The sequence below is a fragment of the Arvicola amphibius genome, chromosome 17, assembly GCF_903992535.2.
Source record: "Arvicola amphibius chromosome 17, mArvAmp1.2, whole genome shotgun sequence".
In the NCBI taxonomy this organism is placed as follows: domain Eukaryota; kingdom Metazoa; phylum Chordata; class Mammalia; order Rodentia; family Cricetidae; genus Arvicola; species Arvicola amphibius.
The window spans coordinates 11,539,863-11,562,124 of NC_052063.2; the positions used below are offsets into that span (position 1 = coordinate 11,539,863).

General features: G+C 44.7%; 1 long non-coding RNA gene across 1 annotated transcript; it reads left to right on the forward strand.

Moving 5' to 3' along the window:
• Positions 1-14,587: 14,587 nt before the first annotated feature.
• On the forward strand, positions 14,588-21,779 carry LOC119803574. Its single transcript, XR_005283676.1, has 3 exons — positions 14,588-14,847; positions 15,195-15,330; positions 19,250-21,779. It is a non-coding gene; the product is annotated as an uncharacterized LOC119803574 (long non-coding RNA).
• The last annotated feature ends 483 nt before the right edge of the window (positions 21,780-22,262 follow it).

Genomic DNA, 22,262 nt, shown 5'->3' on the forward strand with positions numbered 1-22,262 from the left:
CATCTCTCCCACTGGGATTGGGTTTCCCTGTGTTGCAGATGGAGACAAAGCTTTCGTTTCCCATCTGCCTAGACATGAATAATCACACAGAAACTATATTAACTACAGCACTGTTTGGCCAATGGCACAGACATATTCCTAGCTGGCTATTACATCTTAAACTAGCACATTTCTGTTAATCTATGTATCGTTACCAGGCTGTGGCTTACTGGTAATGTTCTGGCATCTTTCTCTTTCAGCGGCTACATGGCATCTCTTTGACTTTGCCTACACTCTCTCTATATATCTCTGTTCAGATTTCCTGCCTGGCTTTACTCTGCTAAGCCATTGGATGAAACAGCTTTATTCATTAGCCAATAAAAGCAGCACAAACATAGAAGGACTTCCCACATCACTGTGGGCTGTCCTGGAACTCACCCTGTAGACCAGGCTGGCCTCAAACTCCATGAACTCACAGAGATCCACCTGCCTCTGCCTCCCATGTGTTAGAATTAATGGTGTGCCACCACCGCCCGTCAAGGAACATAAAACAACAACAGAAAGCAAGAGCTTTTAAAAACAGTTGCCTATTGATGGGTGGGTGGGGCGGGCATGCCTGTGCCACAGCATGGCTGTGCAGACCAGAAGACAACACTCTGGAGTCCGCTCCCTCATCCCTCCTCACGGGTTTGAATGCAAGCTCTCAAGGTCAGCTGCAAGCGCCTGTAGTTGATGAGACGCATTCGGCTGACCTTTGGGGCTGGGTGTTGGGAGCTGGCGTCACCCTTACCCTTTAAACTTGTCTCTAGGCCATATTCTTCCCTCCTCCCATAAATTTCCCTCACACCTTCGCCTCTGTCAAACTTAGCGCATGTCATCAGCCGCCCATCTCCAGAACTCACGTAGGGTTTTGGCAGCACACTTGTGACCTATCTCTCCCCCAGGTTTGGCCAGACGTCAGCTGGATGCCTCAATGTGCCAGAGGGTAACCTGCTAACCCGCTGGCTCTGGTCTTCGGCTGTAGCCTCTCTCCTGCCCTGCTGGCAATCCCAACAGCTCTGCCCAGCTGTGCCACTAACTCAGGATCACGCTATCTGGAATCTCTAAGCCTAATGTCCTTCCAAATCATCCATTCCCTCATCTCCAAGGCTCCCCTAGCTGCTGGTGTCCAGATTCCCCACCCTTCGTGTTTACCAGCTCTCCGTCCTCCTCCTCAACTGCTCCATCCTCCTCCTCAACTGCTCTCTTCACAGTTATCAGAATTGTTCTCACTCATGCCCATCACAGTAATTATGGCAAGCATCCCCTTCTCTTCCCCATTTGGAGAGTGAACTCCCTTGTCTTTTTTTGTGAATCAGGGCCTTGCCCTATCTTCTGTGTCCGCGCCAGTCCTCAGAGAGGCCTTGTCTGCCAATCACATGGCCTCTGTTGCATGTATTTGCCCTCATCCACTCTCCCTACCAACAAGTCTGACTCTCCTCATCCCCATCCTTCTCTCCACCCTGGATCCCTACCATCTCTTCCACCCAACCTTGACCCTTTCCTTCCAAAACACACACACACACACACACACACACACACACACACACACACACACACACGCGCGCGCGTGCACTGAGGCTCTGGATTTCCTTTGGACTCTTTGGTCCTCTAAATTTAGCTCCTATCTACAAAATGTTTAAGTAGGTGGGAGTCTGGGTTAGAGTTCGGAGCAGTGAATGAATACTTTGTTGCTTCCCCTGAACTCAGTGGAAGAAACTGTCTTACCTAGTAAGAACCTAACACGAGGGTCATGTGGGTTTGAGATACCTGCAGTGTGGCTGGGGGCACCAGTGCAGGAAGATCATTGAGCGCCACTCTCGGCATTTTAATTGAAGTCTGACTTGCTTGGTAACTGGAGCATGGAGGAAGAAGCAGAGTTTCCCTGTTCCTCCACTCCTGCCCTTTGCAGAGCGAAACTGGCCCAAATAAACGATTGGCAAAGCTCTTCCAGCTCTAACCATCTTTATATAATAGAATTTCTCCTAGCAATGTCTTGAGTTCGTAATCGCCTTAGAGACAAGCCTTCCAAACTGGCTCATCACAAAAAGTCCCGTGTCCCTTCTGCAGAGCATTCGAAGCAAATTATATCAAGAAAGAAAAAAAAGGGAAAAGCTCTTAAAAGGAGTCGACTTCATCTCGTAATAGCCTGTTACCTCTCCTTGAGGAAGCCAAACCAGTGTGTGTTTATGTGTTTACGGCAGCCCGCAAGAGAGTTAGGTAATGGGATTTCCATCCAAGGTGGCTGTGCGCATTCCAAAGGGATCTTCAGGCTGCAGCATTGCCAACCCTGAGGGATAACTTCTATTCGGTTCCAAAGAAAGGCTGATGTTTTTTTTGACAGATGGGCCCTTTTGTGGATGGAGTTGGACAGAAAGAATATGAAAAGAATGCAGAAATCAGTCGGGCAGTAAAGACTTGAATTCAGTCTAGGCGGATGGCTGCCGAATTCCATCTACCCAAATTAAGCTGTTCTGAAAAGGGCCAGTGTGTGCTATTTCAAGAGGGTGGGGCTGGTTCTGACTCCAGAAGGCTGTCTCCATGTCCGAGTAAACTACATAACTTAGTCCAACCTTGGGGCGTTAAGTTGAAAGGTTATGAAGATATTTATTAATTTTGTAAGCAGAACCAGAAGAGTCAGGAGAATTCTTTTTTTAGTGGTTTAAGATTTATTTGATGAAGATCACAAGAGCTCTTTAAATGCTATAGATGCTGTTGCTTGTTTTGATTATAAATTTGCCCTGTCGAGCATCTGAATGTCTATTACATTTATAAACGCACTCGAAAACTGAGACTTTTCAATTGATGAAATACATAACTGAGATTGGGTACTTAAACCATCTAACATATCCACTAGAGTTTCTGGAAACTCGTCAGAAAAACTTCGAGAGCCTTTTTCTTTCTTTTTTTTTTTTTTTTTTTTTTTTTTTTTTTTATTCATTTTGCACCCAGAGTCATGGTTTGAACTACAGGTGGTTGAAACCATCTTATTTCCAATGTGTTACTTTGAAAATGTGAAACTTGCTTTAAAAGCTACCTAACTGAGGTCGGAGAGAGAGATCAGTTGGCAAAGCGCTTGCCCTTGCAAGCACGAGGATCTGAATTCGATCCTTAGAACCCTACATTGAAAAAATGAACAAATAAATAAACAAGACTGGGGGCTGGCGAGAGGGCTCACCTAGTCAGCGCACTGCACCAAGACTGATGGCCGGCGTTCAAACTCCAGAACCCACACGGGGGACTGAGCACTGACTCCTCCCGGTTGTCCTCTGGCCTGCCTGTTTGTGTTGTGGCACACGCAGCAAGTATTTTGATTTTTAAAGTTGGGTAGGGGGAGGAGACAGGGAGATCCGTGAGTCTTACGGGCCAAGCATCCTCATGGACTTGATGAGTTCAAGGTCAGGGGAGAGTCCCTAAGCCCCCCGCAAAGAAAAGGTAGGCCACGCCTGAATATTTGTGAGACTGCAGCACAGGGGACAGCTCGAGATTAAGCTAGGACAAGGCAGCGCCCACTTTGGACGATGTACGGAGTGGATGGGAAGTATTGATCGGTTTCTCAGAGACTGAAGAGCGGCGTGAGCTCACGGTGACGTCTTGACACTTCTAGAAACTGGGAACCAAACGTGATAAGGTAACTAGCAAGAGTCCTTAAGGTAACCAGCAGCGCAAATAAAATCCACATTCACCCCCAGCTCCCTCGACTGGCCAAATGGGAGGCCAGATGACAAGCATCATGTCCAAGATGCCCTGGGCCCTCATCCTTCTTCTCCAGCAAATGTTATTCCTTTGTCTCCTCCATTCTTCCTGTTGCTTGACACTCCACGTGAGCTTAAGTGGCAGGGCTTGTTTTCCTCCAAGTCTTGAACATATTTGTGCAATGGAAGGAGTGGTCCAAGGTTATCCCCATGGGGGTTCTTACTAATCAATTATTCTTAAGTAAGTGGCTACCGTCTTCTTGGAGAGTGTCTTCAGGTGAGGTAGGGGTGTAGGCAGGACGGCACGTAACTTCATTCTTTTGGTTCTTGTTGTTGTTGTTTTATGGAGTGCTGATCACAGGCAGATCACTGAGACCAGCATAGGCTGCCCTGAGCCTGCTTAGTAGCTCGTCTCTTCCTTGGTACGCCCTGTCTTGCGGCACTGATTAAAAATGACACACTGAAACAGAACTTGCAGCTTTCGGATTCTTTCTGACCAGATCACGAGTGCTGCGATTTGCAAAAGACAGGGAGGAGTGCAGAAGAGAGCGAAGATGAGCAGTAGCTAGAGAAAAGTCACTGCCAAGTGTTTGGTGCATATCCAGCCAGCTTTTTGCAACCTCGCGACACACCTTCACGGCAGCCTTACACTCTACAAACACCCTCGCCACTGCCCGATTATAATGACGTTTTCTACTTTCCTGAAGAGGTTGTAGCATTTCAGCGCTCACTGGGACCTCAGGCCTCGGTTCTATTACTTAACTGACCTTAGTTTATTTCTTTACCCAATTCTGGACTGTTGGTTATTTTGTTCCCAGTCCTGTCTTTAAAAACAAGACAGTGAGCCGGGCAGTGGTGGCGCACGCCTTTAATCCCAGCACTCGGGAGGCAGAGGCAGGCGGATCTCTGTGAGTTCGAGGCCAGCCTGGTCTACAAGAGCTAGCTCCAGGACAGGCTCTAAAAAACCTGCAGAGAAACCCTGTCTCGAAAAACCAAAAAAAAAAAAAAAAAAAAAAAAAAAAAGACAGTGTTATTTCTCTAGTTGTCCTTCAAATAACAAGACAAGTGGTTTTCATCATGCCAGAGGAATCCTTTCTGAGAAACCCTTTGGACAATGAGCATGCCGGGCCAGGAGGGGCTGGAAACAGGAGCCCAGGTGTTGGTGGCAAGCACGGATAGTATTTGGTTCTATTGGAAGACTGAGACAAAGGAGCAGCGTGTATACAAGAGCAGAATATGTTACCCTATCTTGTCCAGGTAGAAACAACCAGAACAAACCACCAGAGAGGAGAAAGAGGAACCGTTAAAATACAATTGGTAACTGTTGTGTCGGTGGTGAGTAAAATCTAAAGATTCCTGTCTCAGTTAGGGTTGGGATTCTATTGCTGTAATAACACAGCAGAGCCAAAAACAACTGGAGAAGAAAAGGATTCATTTCATCTTATACCTTTGGGTAACAAGTCCATCACCAAGGGACGACCAGGAAAGCAAAGGGAAGTCCTCTACAAATTCAGTCATGGCGTTTACCAGGACAATAGAAAGCAAACTAAGACAGACAGTTGGGTTGGAAGAAATCTGACTTCATTCTGAAAACCTCACTAACAGTGGAGTGAACAGGCCTACTGTATCTTCTGATGTGCTGTGACGGGAAATACACAGAGCCCTGTGTGGTACCCTGGCCCCCAGCATTAGTAATCAGAATGAAAGAAGACTCTGAACTCAACTGAGACATTAGCTCTAACTACCAGTGAAGGGACATTGAGTGGCATGAGCACAACCGACCAAATTATGAGTAATATCTATGGCATTTCATGTCTTGATTCCTTCAATAATAAATGGAATAACACAAAGGAAAGAAATGGTTACATATTATAGAGACAAGGCAAATACTCACTGAAAAAAATATTAATGAGTCTGCCCTGTAGAACTTTTGGATCCATATTTGGACAAATTATAAGAAGACTTTTTTTTTAGCACTCTGAAATTACACGTGAATATGTACTTAGATGATATTAAGGAATCCTTGCTGTCCTGGGTCGGGGGGTGGGGTGGCTCCATTAATAAGAGGTCTGGTTGCGGAAGCATGAGGTACTGAGTTCAGATCCTCAGCACCTACCATAGCACTGTGGGGGACAGAGACAGGAGGGTGGCTGGGGTTTGCTGGCCAGCCGCAGTCCCCAGGTTCAGGAACAGGTAGAAAGTAATAAAGCAGGAAGCCCTGTACTTACCGCCGGCTTCCACCCACAAGATGCACGCCCCCCCCCCCACCATGCCCCTACACAGAGGAATGATTGCTCAGTTGGATGCATAAGCCAGTGGCATTAGTGTCATATTAATTTTTTTTTAAAAAAAAATCATTACCGGATTTCATTATCAATCTGAACAGAAAAAAAAAAAATCCTTCCTCCCAACCCCGCCCAGAGGTTTAAATTGAAACACTTATGAGTTGAACAAGTCGGCATTGATTTTAAACGGTTCTAGTGGAAACAAAAGGGTGAAAAGAGTAACGGGAATGAAGTGAAGAAGGAACTAGAGGAAACGTTGATCAGCAAGGCTAGATTGGGGACCCGGTGGCTGATCATAGTCTTCTTACACATGCATATGTTTGATAATCTGTGTTGCAAAAAATTGAAGTCTATACCAAAATTTCAGGCAGGTGTGTATTGGTCTATTTTTTTTTTTCTGATTTTTACTTAGGAATAAATTCTTGGAAGTGAAACTGCCATGTCAAAGATCACACGTATTTTTGAAAACCCTTTATAGCTATCTGAATAAATCAACTTTAAACCAAAATTACCTATTTTTGCTAATATAGCATTTCTGTTATATTTCTAACACAGCCCACAGGAAATTTCTTGTTTTGTAATTTGCCCAGGGATAACTGTTGGCCTCTCTTTGGATGACTGTCCCTATTCCTACAGAATATCACTTGTCCTGTTTCCAGCCTGCCAGGCACCCGGCAGGAGAATGTGTGAGGAGGTGTCTTTGTTAAATAATACTTTTGCTCGTGTCTGGAAAAAGAGCTGGAGTCGGCTTTCCGGGTTTTACTTTTGTAATGAAGAGAAGTTAGGCTTTATGTCTTTGGCCGCACGGCAAGCCTGGCGAGTCAGAGGGATTTCATTCCACGGTGTGAGGGTGACTGAGGCGTGTGACGGTATGCTGGGGGGCGGAGGGGCAGTGCAGGCGGTGTTTATGCCTGGGAGAAGCAAAGTGGTGAAGAGGTATTAAGATTGGAGAGGATGAGGGGGAGAGTTCAGTCCCGAAGAGCCCCAGCAACAGGAGATGGGCAGAGTTTTAAAATAAAACAGAGACAGAGGGGCAGGCAAGTTAGCTCAGGGAATTACCACTGGTTCTCAAGCCTTCCCAGTACTGCGACCCCTTAACACAGTACCCCATGTTGTGCTGACCCCCAACCACAGATTTATCCTGTTGTTACTTCATAACCGCAATTTTGCTACTGTTATGAATCGTAATTTAAATATCTGATATGCGACCCTCAAAGAGGTCATGACCCACACGTCGAGAGCTGCTGGTTTAGACACTCGCAACTGAGCCTGAGGTTCTGAGTTACGGCATCAAGACATGCATGGTGAGAGAAAAGGACCTGCTGTAAGTTGACCTCTGACCTCCAATGACTTGATTGTCATTGAGCATTCCCATGCTCACCATGGGAAAATAAATGTTAAAAAAAAATTAAGAAAAAAGTTAAAAACAACAGAAGAAAGGAATTCTTTATCTCACGTGTTAATGATTTGCCAGCCTCAGTGCGTAGGCTACCCGAGACAAATTTCTCAACAATCTCCCTTCCTCCCCTTTCATCTACCACTTTGCCCTCAACTTAGAAGCCAAAGCTGGGGCTCCTCTTCTTCCCATGACAGAAATGAAGCTTCTATTAGTATAATGGGGCAGGGGTTGTTCGGGTTCCGGGATGGGGTGCTATGCCCACGTACCATCTACCTGATTTGTTAAGAACAGCGGGGTGAAAAATAAGGAAAGCGCGTGGGTATTGAGAAATAGTTTTGCCATGAAGTCCAAGTGCAAAGGTCCACGCGAGTACTCCATGATAGACGTGATTTCGAAAAGTGCTTTTTAAAACGGTGATCAAAACGGGACAAATGTCCAAAAGGCGACTTCTCTCTTGGGCGGTGTTAGCGTCTGAATGTGCTTACTCACTATGCTAGATCATTCTTTTTGATCTGCCAAGTATGTACTGAGGTCCTGTGATGAACATGGCTTATGAATATGAGGGCGCTAAGAGTCAGCTGTATCCCATGGATTTGGAGAAATGGGGGCCAAATGCATGAAAAACAGCACTCTAAGACTTCAGTAGAAACCGCACGAGTGAGAAACGAACTCAAGGCTGTTTGCAGAGGGTGCAACTGAAGAGGGATCCCGCCGTGTCTGACAGACACTACCACAGACAGGCTTCAGTTCATACAGCATACCCCGCTGCAACACGGATGACAGCCGTGGGGTCCACCAACGCTCTGACTGAATAAATTCAGAATGCTCTGTGAGGCGGGGAGCCTCCGCTGGCTGCACAGTGTTGATTATTAGCCTGTTCTCCCTGGTGACACAGCACAGTTTCTGGCCATGGCGCTGCTTCTGAGCATCCACCACCCAACGATGCCTGTCGATCTGTGCAGGCTTGTGATAGAGTCCACCCTTACTCCAAACAGTTGACTGTCTTCAGCCGTGCATCTTCTGATACTCTCCAATGGTTGCTTAGGAAACCTGGCAAGTTTCTCTTGATCCCAGTCTCTTCGTTTAAATGTGTGATCTTCATCCTTCTTCTGTGAGGGAGTACTCAGTGGGCCGTAGAGGGGGTTGATGTATCAAACGTACTGAGGGACTATGATGAGATATTCCTTTGGGGGTGCTTGGAATGGCACCCTGCTTTTATAGACAGTGAGTCTGAGACTCCCAGAAAATTAGCTCCATTTCATTTTAAGTTAGACTTCTATCCAAATGATATCCTGTCCGATCTTTGATCAAAATATAGATTACAGGCTACTTGTGTCTAAAATAGGATTATTAAATGAAGGATGAAGTGGTGTTATATCCACTTGTAATCGCCTTATTTGGGAGGTGGAGGCAGAATGATCAGGCGTTCAAGACTGCATGCGAGAAGAAATGAGGAGGGAAGAAGAGAGAAGGAAGGCTATTGAGTCAGAGTCCCTGGGTGTGGAGTCCAATAGTCTACCTTTCAATGGAACTCTACAATGCTTCTTACACATATTGGCACGTCACAACTGTCTATTTGATGGTTATTAATAGAGACGTTTCCAACTCCCAGCTGTGGCACAGCAGCAAAGCTCCTCATGTCTCTGCCTTGTGCTCTCTTCAATATAAAGGTCATATTTCTCCAAAGAATAGTTATTAAAATGGTGAGGTGTTTGTAGTCTACCGTGTTGGTTGCCTACCCAGCTGCCATTTCCCAGCACAGTGGGATCATCCCGTGGGCACCAGTTCCGTTTTGCTGAAGTGGTTCCATTTCTCGGGACCCAGGAAGGCGAGGCAGAAGTCAGTTGTGATGAGTCTGAGGTGGTCCTTGCAGCCTCATTCTGCGGGCCATAGATGAACTTACATACCCACATGGGATTTGATCCTAGAAAGGAAATGTGCAGGGGAACCTGTAAGGTGACCTTTGGGGGGTCAACATTTCCTAACTTGTAGGAAGGGGCACGGGGGGGGGGGGGGAAGGGGTGTTTGTTTTGCTAGCTGTTGGAATGTCTGTGCACACCCAGAATCATTGCAGCCGTTATGCAAGCTCAAGGGGAGATGTTGGCCTTCGAATGACAGCTGGAGGATGAGTTCCCCATCATGTTACTGAGGTGTGTTTGGGTTACTTTTCTATGGCTGTGATAAAACCCCGTGGTCAAGGTATGGAAGAAAGTTTGTGTGGGCTTATGCTACCAGAGGGACTAGAGTCCATGGTGGCAGGGAAGAGCGGCAGCGATTGGCAGGCATCTTGGCAAGAGTGAGATGCTGAGTGGCCCTGCCTTCCAAGGCAGACTGGGAAGCACAGAGGGTGAAGGAGCAGCAAGAGAATTTAAACTCCGAGCCGGCTCCCGGTGGCATACTTCCTCACGCAGGGCTCCCTCTCCCTAAAGTTCCACATCTTTGTCAAACTGGGCCACCGACTGGGGAGTGGATGCTTAAACACAGAGCCCAAAGGACTCTCAATCAAGCAACTACAAAGAGCTCAGCCATTCAGTTGAGAAAAAAGTTACTCATTGGCCAAGGAATGAATGAAATTTTTGCTCTGATAATGCTGAAGCATGCCTGGGTAGCCCGTATGTGGCGGTTCTGTTGAACTTGTCCGTGTTAGGTTTCATGGTCTAAGTTGATGAGGTCTGTTCCTCTCATTGGCCAATAGTTACATGAAATGGGGAATGTCTGCTGTTTGAGACATTTCATGAGTATTAATAGGCATACTATGTAAACCCCTTATCGTAACGTCAAACGCAAACTATTTACACTATTTTCACGTTATTGGAATTTAATATTAAATAGTATTAATTTCTTTTTTGTTAAATTCAAGGCAGGAATTACAGTGTCAATATAATTAGGAAAGACATCTACTCAAAACTATTTGGTGAAATAGGCAGTTTCTATTTTTTGTTGCAACCTAAGGAAAGTGTGGTATCGGCCTTCTTTATAGTCCTTGACTTTGCTGTAGAGATGACAGCTATTTAAACCGTCACTTAATTTGGCCTTCCTTAAAGAGTGGTTTATAATTTGAGAAGAAAAAGAGGAGAGAAAGAGAGAGAGCTTCCAAACTAGAAGTGAAACCACTGTAACTGAGAATTATTCAAAGACAAAACCTAATTTGATGATTTTCTGTGGGAGGCACTGTAAGGGCATTTGGAGGACAGTTAGAAATTAATCAGTAGAGCCACAGAGCTTCGGAGAGAATTAGTGGAAGCCAGGGGCCCCGCCCAAGGTTATTCAAGGACGGTACGAACAAAGAGGGATTGGGAGTCACGCTCACACTGCTTAGAATTCCTGTGTGTGACTGGACTTTGCTGCGCGGTGTTACTTGGGGGCAGCACTAACTATTGTGGCAACAGTATCTCCGGAGAGCAAGGGGAGGAACAATGGTGTCATTGACTTGTAGAGTGGTTCAGCAGGAAGAGGTCTCTGAGATCATCCTGTCCAACACTCTCTTCTTATAGGGGATGAAACTGACACCCGGAGCTGAATGACAGAGCCAAGGACATCTGGCCCAAAAGTCGAAGTATGAACTTGAGAACAATACTGATGGTTGCTTTTTTTTTTTTTTTTTAGCATCCTTTACTAGATTTGTTTAAATTTCATCGATTCCACCATCTAGTTTCAACAGACTTCCTATACAGTTCTTGAATTCTCAGCTGCGCTAGGCCAGTGTTAGCTTTATGACTGGTTTATCAAGCCATCTTTGGAAGTAGGTTCATAACGTACCTGTCTGTTCTTAGCTCAGCAAGTTCATGATACTTCTTTCCCAAACTGCATATATGGAAATCGAGAGCCATTTCTCATGGCTAAACTATAATCATAGCACATTAATCATATTCAAAATTGGTCTTAGGACAACACACTGGACTTATTTTTATCTGTTGTTTTTTTTTTAAAGCTGAGGGATGGGGAGAACAATTTATAAATCTCTTGCCTTGCGAGCATGAGGAGCTGAGTTTGACCCAGAATCCACATAAAAGATCCAAGTGTGGTGATGTACCTTTATAATCCTAATGCTGGGGAAGAGGAAACAGGAAGAGCCCTTGCGTCCTCCTGGTCATCCATTCTAGCCAAAGAAGCTCCCAATAAATGGCAGACTGTCTCCAAGGGAGTAGATGGCATTCTTGGGGATGAAACTGAGGGCTGTCTTCCAGCATCAACATGAAGGAAGATGTTTCTAAACCCACACAGAAGTGCGCCTACACGCACACAGAGCTGAGAAAGTCGGGGTTACAATAGTCTTCTTCCAGATGAGGAAATCGGGGCTCAAGACCATAGCTTATACAGCTGTGCAGCCAGGATCAGAAACGAGTCCATTGGAATGAAGCTCTTGATGTATTTCCAAGCAAGACAGAATGAAAATTCTGGGGAGTTTAGAAAACACAGAGAAATGATTTAAGCCCTAAACACTGACCACAGAGAATATGGAAGACAGCGTGACCTGAGAATACTGGAGATAGAATGACCTGGGTCATTAGGTCCTGAGGATACTGAATTCTAGGAAAAGCAATCTCTGGGCTCTAAGAGGGTTGCCTATTTCCCAATATTTTCTGGATCCGAACCTTCTAAGAACCTACCAAAATATGTTTGGTTTGGAAGGAACATGGCTCCATCTGCCAGCCAATCAGGAGTCAAGGTCTTCAGACGGACATATATTATTTGCAAAGGGAACTGTACTTGAATTCTGGATCATGGGAGAGAAATTGCCTCATTCAGCTTTGACAGATGGCATAGGGCAAGTAGTGGAGTGTGGGTTTGGACTTTGTCAAGTCTGAGGATGCTGGTGTGACCTTGGTCCATTGTGTTTCCACCGCTAAATTCTCTCCTCTGAAGTGGGATGGCAAGGACACCCACTTCCTAGCTTTGGTTGTGAGAGGCTGGCGAAGGATGATTTCGCAACGCCGGGCACAGAGCTGGGCAGTCGGGGCATCAGTTCCGCCACAGTTCTCATCAGTGTGGTGCACGCGCCATCGGCAGAGCCCTGGAAGGAAAGGGCTTGCTTGTCCACTTCCTTTATAGATCTGCATTCCGACCATCCTCAGGAGGTCACACACTGCTAGACTTTGGTGTCCCTATAGAACGTCAGCCCAAGTGTGTGCCTCCACGTGTACCACTATGCCACCTGGCCATGAGAAGGCTCATCTATGGAATGTCTGGGTTCTTATCCTTCAGTTGCATGTGGGTCACTTAGGATGTTTTGGTAAGATGAGTTGCCTCTGAACCAGATTTGAAACCCGATGACCGTCCTTCCCAGAACAACTGAAGGTTAGTTGTCTCGTTTATGCCTGTGGGATTTTATTTATGGAAGCGACTGAGTGACAACACAGAGAAGCTAATGTTTGGGAGAAGAATTTATTACTTACATTTTCTGAGAAGAGGAGGAATGCCCATCATGCTGGGTTACACGAGGATCACCAGGTTTGGTCAGGAGCCAGAAAAGAATGAGGACAAATCATAAAGTAGACCCTGTTTTTGTACAGAGGGGCAAGCAGGGCAGGGTGAGTGGTCGAACGGTTCAGCAGTGACTGGCTAGAAATTTCTGGAGAGCTTTGGGATGCAGAGGCAGAGCCTGCCTGTCCCACACTTAGCCCTGGGGTGATGTAGGGCCTAGACAATAATAGTTCGGTGTCTGAGAGTTAGCGGAAAAGCATGTAGTGATGTGAGCTTGAAGCTGGATGGTTTCCATGAATAGTATCTGTACAGAAATTCACTAGTTCCGAGAAGAGCTGCTTCTTCCATGTTCAGAAGACCCCCAGCATACTAGAACATCCCAGAATGTTGGAACTAATTGAGTCCTGGCTTTCAGCTGCTCTTCCCTGTCTAGAGCCTTCTAATTGAAGTTACTAGGAGCTGTGCCTAGCTTAGAGGATCAGAGGATGGGATTTTCACCTGTTGGCCATTGACTGCAGTGTATTTAAGCCTCCATGGTGCTATTAGAGAGGGGATTTGGTATCAGTGTTTAAAGGTCTGCGTGTCGGTCTGTCCCTGTGTGTGTATTCTCAACCTCCATCCCCTTGCCCGAAGCTCACGAACTGGGGTCTAGTACGTAGAGCACAGACCGGGGACGCGGTGCGCGGCACCAGAACACAACAACAACAATAACAACAAAATCAACAACAAAAGACATGGTTAATACTTCCGCTTGCCTGTTTCCACCCTCTTTCTTTGGTGCCTCCAACTCTCCCAGTTTTCTGAAAATAGATGATGTCATAGGTGTCAATGTGAAATGCACTTTGAGGGTAAAGAGAAGAACTCTCATGTTATCCTGAAAGGAGATTTGCTGCTGTTCTTCGGCTTCTGTGTCAGCTCATATATAACAATCTGTTTACAGCCTGCATAAAAGATAAAGAGAAAACCCAGCAACCCACCAAAACAAAGCTGACACCCTGACCAAGATGTCATCCGAAACCATGGCGACTCCTGGTGCCCTTTCGTGCCACAGTTATGTGACCAGAACATTCCCATTAGCTCTGGCGCTGTCAGTGGCTTAAAATGCTGACATTCTAGAGAGAGGTCTGTATTTTAACTGTAGGCTTCACCGTATTAAAGCAAATAGCACCCAGCTCCTGCCCACACAAGGGTGTTCATGTGAGCTCCTCGCTGCATCTGATTTTCTTTTTCGGGCATCTATTTCTGTAGCCGGTGTGAAAGATTTAAAGGGTTGGATTGACTCGCACAGTGCGGTGTTCTGCAGCTACTTTAGTGAACTTTGTCCCATGGCTGCACATACTCTTGAAGCCAGAACAGATTGTAGAGTTATCGTCCGTGCTTATCCGCACGGCAGCTAGATAAGCTGGGAACACGGGCTTGGAACTTTATGGCGGTGTGTGTGTTCATGGGCAACTCTGGTAAAGGTCACTGGGCTTTAGTTACAATCAAGGAAATCGTAAGACCACAGCGTTGGAAGGACTGCATTTACTGTCGACGCCACACAAGAGCACTGTGCTCTTTGTTGGGAAGTCCATCACGCACAGGGCTTTGATCTCGGACATCTGATCTCCAACAGGACTTACTGACTTCCACTATACCATATGATCCTTCAAGATCTGTTTATGACTGCTCATTTCAGGGTGTGTGTGTGTGTGTGTGTGTGTGTGTGTGCGCGCGCGCGCCAGAACACAATCTTTGGTATTGTTCCTTAGGAGCTGTCCATTGTTTGTTAGAGACGTCATTTTCTAGCTTCTGCCTCTCTCTCTGCCTCATGCTTCCCCAGCATCTGCCTGCTGCCATGGTTCTTCTACAGCATCTGCCTGCTGCCATGGTTCTTCTCCAGCATCTGCCTGCTGCCATGGTTCTTGTCCAGCATCTGCCTGCAGCCATGGTTCTTCTCCAGCATCTGTTTGTGGCCACGCTTCTCCAGCATCTGCCTTTGACCATGCTTCCCACCATGATGGTCGGAGACTCACCCTCTCCAACTGTAAGCGAGCCCCAAATCAAATGTTTTCTTTTATAAGTTGCCTTGGCCATAGTGTTTTGTTTATGGCAACAGAAAAGTAACTATGATACTCACCAAGATAGTTTGCTCATATGCAACGCCTATTAACATTACAACCACCATGTGAGTATACCTTCCCAGCAAAGAATTGTTTATCCTACTATATTTAGGAAGTAGTCCTTCATTATTACACATACATGTACAAATCACCCAGATCTATACATCACAGATTTTATCTTGAGTTGGTCATAGTTCATTGTTTTCATTCTTATTTGATTTAGGTAATATTTTTAAATGTTTGCTTTTGCGGCCCATGAATGGATTTTTAGGTTGGAAAAGTGGAATTGGGTGAAATACATGGACTATGGGATATCTTGTCCTGCCTAGGATATCTTCAATCAAAGCATTCAGAACCACTGCTCTGGATCAGCTTCTCGTGTTGGGATTGACATGATCCACTGTGAGGTATAACGCCAACAATTTCTTGCTACTAATAATTGAAATATCATTTGTGAGTGACTTCTATTTCTATAATAGCTAAGGAAGACTCACAGTTATTCCTAGAATAATGCCCTTCTTCCTTTCCCCATACACTATCTGCCAATGCAATACTGAATCCAACTCATCAGCCTAGCTCACTGTTTCCTCTACGTACTTCTCTTGGATGAGATATCCAGGCCAAGGACCTTGTCCAAGGCACACAGTGGGCATGTGGAGAATTGGGACACAAACCTGAATCGTTCATCTTTATGTTCAGTGCTCTATCATGTTTCTCCATTTTTATAAAACGGGCAGAAATTGGTGATTAATGAAATTGGTTTACTCACTTTGAAATATTGAACAGTCACGCACACCTAAATGCTTTTTTCCCTTAAACATAATTATTTCTATAGCTTTTTCTGTCTAACCCATTGGTCCCTTGTATCTTATGAGTAAGGGGACTCAATATACAGTTCCTGAGTAATGCATCAGCGTGAGCAATTCCTCCTTCTGCAAGCAGAAGCAAGTTAACTGTAGAAGGAATAAATCAAAATGATGGCAAATGTCAATATTGACAATCTGTGTCTACTAAAGCAATGCCTTCCCCACAAGTCAATCACTTCAAATTGCCTGGGATATTTTCTTAGCCATTGGGCTTAATGATGCTGTGAAGGACTTATTGTTTTGTTTGAGACAGTATCTCACTGTTTCAGAGGTGTGTTGACTAGGCTGCCTTTGAACTCCTGATCCGCCTGAATCTGTCAAGTGCTGAGAATATCATTATATAACACCACACCCAACCTTTGCTCAATGTTAATACAAAAGAGCAGGCTGGGTCTTTTCTGGTAACCCCAAGGGACCGTGACTCTGTCTTTTGCCTGGCACTTGCTCATGGGTGAAAAAGCTGCCCATAATAAGGGAACCGTGACCTGAGCCTGAGCCAATCACCTGATCTCAGAAGAGTCTCAGCGTCTCAAAGAGCAGCAGAGCTAGAGTTGCCTACACCTGGAGCCAGGACGCTTCTCTCTGGACTTTTTAGTTTAAAAAAAAAAAAAAACCCACAGAATTCTAATCAGAATTTAATTTCCCCCAAAATTAAAAAAAAAATTCTTTGGGGCACTGGAGAGATGTCTCAGTGGTTCTGGAAGTGCTTGCTTGCCATCCTTCCAGAAGAACCCTGTTTGGTTCCCAGTACCCATGCCAGGCAGCTCACAATGCAGATAACTCCAGCTCCAGGGAATCTGACACCCTTTCTGGCCTCCCAGGCTCCTTCTCACACAACATATATACATATAATAAATATAAAAATCGTTCTTAAAATGTTTAGGGTTGTCTTTATGTACTAAGAATGTTCTTCTTCTAGTTCCTTGCTGTGCCTCCCAGTGGGGTACAATAGCAAAGAAAAGTGAGAGGGTTTTTTAATCCCCAAGTTGCCAAGAGAAAAAAAAAACTGTAATGTAGGTAGATGAAAGACTGTATAAATAGTCCCTATAATTCCAGGGCAAAGTCTAACACTCCGATTTTAAAACTGACAAAGGACTCAAACCCACATATCTAAAAAAAATGTATAAAATGTGCAAAAGTCACTCAAACACACTTGGCAGCACTAAACATTAAGGAGATAAAGATCAAAGCCAGCAAAATATCAATTCGCACACAGTGCAATGGCTCCTCAACTAAAGCAAACAACAGCAACAATTAAAAAAAAAAAGTAAGTAAAGGTGAAGATGTGGAGTCATTAGGACACACGCACAGTGTCGATGGGGGTATAAAACGTAGCCACACTATAATGGGTTCCCAAAAGAGATAAAGGGAATTACAACATAACCCAGCATTTTCACTTCTGGGTATCCCTCCTAAAGAGTTGAAAATGAAGACTTAAACCAGTGTCTGTGCACCTGTGTTTAGACCAGCGTTATTCATAACAGCCCCGGGGTTGACACTTGAGCAGATAAACAGTGTGGGTGTGTGCACACAATGGAATGCATTCAACCCTTGCAAGGAAGGAAACTGACGCAGGTTGAAACACGAATGATCCTCGAGAACACTAAGCTAAGTGAAACAAGCCAGCCACAAAGGCAAGCTCTATGTAATTCCACTCCCAGGAGGTACCTGGAGTAGCCGACTCCGTGCAGAAGGGAGGTGAGACAGTGCTCTGGGGGTTTGTAGAAGGGAGAAATAGCGAGCTACTGTTTAATGGATCTAGTTTCCAGGTAGGATGGTGGAGGGTTTAGGGAGCTAGATACTAGTGCTGCTTGCACAGGAGTGTGCCGTGCTTAGTGCCACCACATTGTCAACTTCAGGATGGTTTAGATGGCTGGGCATAGTGGTGCACCTTTGTAACCTCAACGTTTGGGAGGCAGAGACAGCAGAACTAGGAGTTTGAAGTCATCCTCTGCTACACAGTGAGTCTGAGGCTAGCCTGAGCTACTGACGTGCTCTTCTGTTTCAAAACAACAACAGTGTTAAATTAGAAATTTTTAGGTTTTATTTTTACAAAAATAAAAATAAATATTTTTAACAATAAAAATATATTATAAAATAAAAATAATAAATTCTTTATCTTTCAGATGAATGATACTTCTTTGTACAAACAGAAGAAGCCCTCAGTCTTAATCAGATGGCATTAGACTAGAAAATGGGAGAGGGAAGGGGTGGTCGGTTATCAGTAATTTGGGCTCATCAATAAAGCTAAGATTCTTAAATTCAATGGAATAAAAATATTAGCAAGGGTGGGATGTGACAGCAAGAGCTGTCCCCTCTCAGTGAAGGCTGAGAAGAAGGAGTGATGGACATTGTGCACCTATGAGCCCTGCTGGTGCTGTCTACGTTAGTGGTAGCAGAAAGCCAAAAGCCTGCCTTCAGCTTTAACAGAGCAATAGTTCTGTTTGTATTGCTCAGCTTAATTGTCAACATTTCCTTCTGATGTTCCTAAGATAACCCAGGAGACATACTGGGCAGTGGCTCTATGCACCTATTCATATCATCCTGTTCATTCTTTCCAGCCAAATCATCTTCAGTCCTTATGTGTACCGGTCTCTGTTCCAGGCAAAGGTGACTCTGGGCAGCATCCCCCTGGGTTCCATCAGCCTCCCGGTTCTTGTTGGGTGGGCCATTAAGTGGTAGCAACAGAAAATCAACAAAAGGGAGGAGAATAGTTTGGGGATTCTTGCTGTCTCTGTCTCCTCTTTCATCATTCAAGTCAAGGGTGGCTTGGCTACCCTGACTCACTGCACCCTGGAAATGCCGTCTCTCCTGTTTCTCCTGGCTTACTCAAGCCCGTGGGAGGTAACCGCTCTGCACCGCTGGGAGCCCCTGGGTCTTCTTGAGCTCTTGTTGGCTTCCTTGATCAGCTAAATACTTGCATGGTATTTGGGTCTATTGTTTGAGCTGGTCACTTATTTATTCCAAGCTGATTTCTCCGGTGACTCAATTGTCACCAAGGTAAGGACTGTCCTGATAGTCTTCTTTAATGAGTAATGGCCTGCTCACAGAGAAGAGACCAAAATGGTCCAGCTGTTATTGACGCTTCAATATCCACATCTCCCAAAAGCTGAGTGATGTTTATTCAGTGTCATCTCTTGGCCCAAAGTGAGCACCCAGTAACGTTTACTACCCATGTTTGCTGTCTTTGCAGCCAGAGAACATCGCTGTTAGCCTTGTTTATTTATTTTTTTTTTTTTTCGGGTTTTCGAGACAGGGTTTCTCTGCAGCTTTTTTAGAGCCTGTCCTGGATTGTTTATTTTTTTTTTAAAAAAATTCCAGCCTATTTATTTGCTGCTGTTTTATTTTGCTACTGAAAGCCTAATGCACATTGTGCCGCTTAGTGACTGGGTCTCATTTAACCATACCTCAGAACAGTGCCAGGAGGTAAGGATTACAAAATTATTGTTTCTGCTTTCAGATGGGGTACCAGCACCCTGGGAGGACTAATGTTCTCTCCTTCCGCCTGCCAGGATCACACAGAGAATGGATGATTTGGACACAGACTCCAGCCTTCGGGATTCACATTCTTCCCAAGAAACCCACAGCCTGAGAGCCCAAGCAGACACACCCCCTCTGTTCTTGAAGCTACAATCTTGCCAGGCAACCTAATCTCACCTAGAGAAAATGGTCTCAGGCTGAGAGTCAAGGGAAGGAAGGGCAGAGGTGCTGTCCCCGCCCCTCACCTGTAGACTTGGGAACAAGTTGAGGCAGGTTCTCATCTTGGATTTGTCTCTGAAGCGTGCACCATATTGCTCTCGTGAAATTCACCCTAAACAAGTGTCCCCTTGGATACTGAAATACCAGATTCATTCTCTCCTCATCAGTAGCTGTTTCTGGTAGAACTCTTCCTTTGTCTTTGTGTATAAATCAATTTTCACAGTGCCTTGTACAGTTCATGGATCACATTTTCCCAGTTCCCTGTTAAGTGGCACCCACTCACTTCAATAGGAGGGACATGTAATTACTTGAAGGGAGAATTTGGCTGATAGGCTTATTGACCGTGCCAGGCCCTCCAAATGCACGTTTACCTTCTGCAACCACTATTTAAGAAGATTGCATGCCGCATGAATTAGAGGTTATGTGCTGAAGCCACCTCTGTCTTTATACGTGCATCCCTTATCTTTCTCTCCAGGTATTTTCCTCTCAGGTTCATACCAGGTTATCCTTTCTTTTTCTCTTTTCTTTGTTTTCCCTCTGACATCCATTTCTCCAGATTTCAAAAGAATATCTACAGTTAGAGACTCTTTGTTTTTCTAAAGATTAAGGGCCTTTCTCCTAAATTCGGTTGCAAGGGAGAGAGCTGCCGAATGTTAGTCCCTAGAGATCTTGGGAATTGGAAGCACTGTGATTCCTGGACGGTTCTGCTGGGATTTGTCATCTCCTGACCTCTGGACCCATTCTGGCCTGTGCATCTGTCCTTTATTTTCCTAGCACTGTTTCAGGAAGGAAAGGAAATATTGTCCCCTGCCGAAGCCGCAGTTTGGGGCCTGTGAGTCACTGGTGTCCCTCAGCATGCTACACATGCGTGTTGTGCATGTCCAGAGGCTGGCAGCTACAGGTAACCAGCTGAGCGGTATCCAAACAAGAACCTTTCAAAGAACTTTCCAGAAATGCGTTTATCTATTTCCTCCTTCAATTCCTCCCCACCCCTACTTTTCCTTCCTTCTGTCGGCAGCTCTCAGATTATGTTTTGAAAAAAGACAGAGAGGTTTAGAAACTAAAATTCTAGATCCAGTCTGCTCTTGACTTTGGCATTAGAGATAAGCTACCGAGTGTCTCTTGGACCTGGTTACTCCTTTTGTTGGTTAGGTAATCATTGAAAACCTACCAAAAGCATGACAGTGCTTGGGACTGAGAGGCGAGGACAACACATTTGGTCTTTCATGAGTGGACATTACTGCTGGAAAATGAGTGGGACCACAATGAGAGAGAACCCAGCGTCGTGGTGTCTCTGTATTTTCTGTTAAGAAATTGGCATAGGATTATACCTGTTTTACCTCCCAGACACTAAAGCATCCTTTAAAATGCAGCCCAGGCAAAAAGGACTTTCTAAAGAACAAAGGTGGGGGACCCGCACTTCCTGATTTTCAGGCTTACTGTAAAAGCTGTAATCACTTGACAGTGTGGTTGGTAGTCATAGGATAGGCGTGTAGATCAACGTGACAGAGTTGAGAGCTCAGAAAGAGACTCCTTTTTACACGGTCAATTGAGTTTTGATAAACTATGGTGACCAAAAGTAGAATCTTTACTATGTAACTAGATCTCTTTATAAGAAAGGTGCCTCGGCCTTTTTCCTCACAACGTATTAAAAATTCAATTCAAAACGTCATAGAACTAAATATGAAAGCTAATATAAAGATTCTAGAATAGCATATGTAAGAAGAACATATGTCTTTTTTCAAAAAGAGAGAGAGGTTTAGAAACTAAAGTTCTAGATCCAGTCTGCTCTTGACTTTGGCATTAGAGATAAGCTACCGAGTGTCTCTTGGACCTGGTTATTCCTTTGGTTGGCTAGGTAAATTGTTGAAAACCTACCAAAAGCATGACAGTGCTTGGATAATATATAATGTTGTTGGGTAGTCTTAAATTTCTCACTTAGAGCCCAGAGACACGAGACTTAAAAAGCACTTATTTTAAAACCTTCTAAGGCCAGATGTGATGGTGCACACATATAATTTTAGCATTTACGAGGCAGATGTAGGAAGAGCACTAGAAGTCTCGGGCTAGCCTGTTCTACATAATAAATCCCAGTCAATCCTTCACTGCAGAGTGTGATCCCGTCTCAAGACACAATCAAACCAAACAAACAATCAAGAAAAAAAAATAGACTTTATAAAGTTTAAAAACATTAGCTGGCCAAAAATGTAACTGAGAAAATTAAAAAGCCATTAACTGAGAGAAAATATTTGTGTGGTATATAATTGACAAATGACTCCTATTTAGATAACATAAACATATCCCTCAACTTAATAAAAAGGAAACAATACAATATTATAATAAAGTGAGGAAAATACATTCTTTCTCTTTTTTAAAAGAATTTTATGTGCCTTGGTGTTTTGCCTGCATGTATGTATGTTTCTGTGAGGGTGTCAGCTCTTGGAGTTATAGACAGTTGTTAGCTACTAAGTGGGTGCTGGGAATTGAACCCAGGTCCTCTGGAAGAGCAGTCAGTACTCTTAACCACGGAGTCATCTCTCCAGTCCCCAGATAATCATCCCATAAATGCTTCCCAAAGGAAAATACATGGTCAAAAGGCACATGAACGGATAGATGCTTAGCATGATGGGGAATTCCGCTCAATACACAGATGCTGTAATGCCCACACTAGCACAACTAAGACTAAAAAGATTGACGGCAGCAAGGGTCGGTGCAACCTGGAAGGTCTCGTTGACAGCTGGTGGGGATGCAGAAGTAATCCAGCCATTTTGGAA